The sequence below is a fragment of the Olea europaea genome, unplaced genomic scaffold, assembly GCF_002742605.1.
Source record: "Olea europaea var. sylvestris unplaced genomic scaffold, O_europaea_v1 scaffold652, whole genome shotgun sequence".
In the NCBI taxonomy this organism is placed as follows: Eukaryota; Viridiplantae; Streptophyta; class Magnoliopsida; order Lamiales; family Oleaceae; genus Olea; species Olea europaea.
In genome coordinates this window covers 221,875-223,461 of record NW_019264892.1, presented here as the reverse complement: position 1 = coordinate 223,461, position 1,587 = coordinate 221,875, and the positions used below count along the sequence as shown (strand labels likewise).

Sequence of the window (1,587 nt, the reverse complement as noted above, 5' to 3'; positions counted from 1 at the left end):
TTCACAAGTATTACCACTCATTTTTTCAAAAGTAACTTGTTAACAAATAATAATAATAATAATAATAATAATAATAATAATAACCTACCATCATTCTGCAACGAAAGCACTAAAAACAAAAATACGCTAAAAGCTGAAAATAAGGACTAAAGTTACGAAACGAGGCCAGGTTCGTAGAGCAATTGATAAGGAAGAGAGGCAAGCCGAGAGCAGACGACAAAGCAATGGGGGCAACATTTGGTGTTTTAACTGCTGTAAATTTTCGAAACCATATTTTAATGGCAAAAAAATTTGAATTGCACCAGCCGGGAATCGAACCCGGGTCCGTACCGTGGCAGGGTACTATTCTACCACTAGACCACTGGTGCTCACATGCTGATTTATATTTACCTAATCATTCTGTCCAGATTTCCAGGTAAAAAATTCTTTAATTAGTTTATATATGACGTTGCATGAATCCAATACTGAAAATTTCGAGCACGAAGGTTGAGGCAAATGGCCGCTAGAAATTGCCGTCTTAAATTACAAAAAATACTCATTAATTTATTTAAATAAAAGTTTAATTCATTAATAACATAATCTTCGTAGACGTCAAAGGTCCTAATGTGATAACGGCTGGAGTATTCTCTATTACAAAACACACTCATCTAACCCTTGCCAACCCTGTAAAATTCCCCGCAAAATGACTATTTAAACGAGTGATGGTCCCAGTACGTGTAGTATTCAAGTAGCATTGCAAGCGAATTCAGACCAAGAAACCAAGGCAAATGCTTACAAAGTCAAACATAATGAAGAAATCGATTAAAAAAATGCTATGAGATAGGATACATCGAGAGTTTGAGTGATGGAACAAGGAGGATAAGCTAACGGGTAACATGGGTTTTCGATTGGTTGTTTGTTTACCCGCAAGTAAATGGAATCGTGAACAAGTAATAAAGTGGTGTGTAGAGTGCCGAACCCATAAATACTGTGTTTGATCGAGTTAAAGCTAACAATACCCTCAACCGAATAGCAAATCAATTTTTAACTAAACAATATTATATCTATCAACTAACCTAAAAAGCAATGCAAGAAAATTTATCAAATTTGCAAAAAAAGATTGCTAAGATGTAGAATCCTCCTTACTAATCCATTTTTAATTCAACAATTTAAATTGACAATTTGAAATCATGTTTGTTGATCAATGTTTCTATTTTATTTGAAACCTCTCTAGATAGTTATCAACTGTATTCCCCTCATATAACATTCCTATCTCTCGATATAATATACGAATATGATAAATGTATCAAACGTGTTAGAACATCTTATAACAACCATATGAAGCATAGATGTATATTTTATCCTCTATCGAACTTCACAATATTTATTATTTTGTGCTAATGATCCTATTGTCTCTCTCGATAACAACAAAATCCACAAACAATTCAACCAATGACCAATTAATTGAAAAGTATGAAAAACGATAATAAATATCCAAATATTCAAACAAATATATCGTCAATTTAATTATTCAAACTAAAAATTCATAACAAGGGTTCATTACATCCTAGCAATAAAGAAATTAGCCACGCATGATATTGAAATTAA

The 1,587-nt window shown here is 32.5% G+C and overlaps 1 non-coding gene across 1 annotated transcript; it reads right to left on the bottom strand.

Annotated features, from left to right (window-relative positions):
• Positions 1-297: 297 nt before the first annotated feature.
• TRNAG-GCC lies at positions 298-368 on the bottom strand. The gene has a single exon. It is a non-coding gene; the product is annotated as a tRNA-Gly (tRNA).
• Between the last annotated feature and the right edge of the window lie 1,219 nt (positions 369-1,587).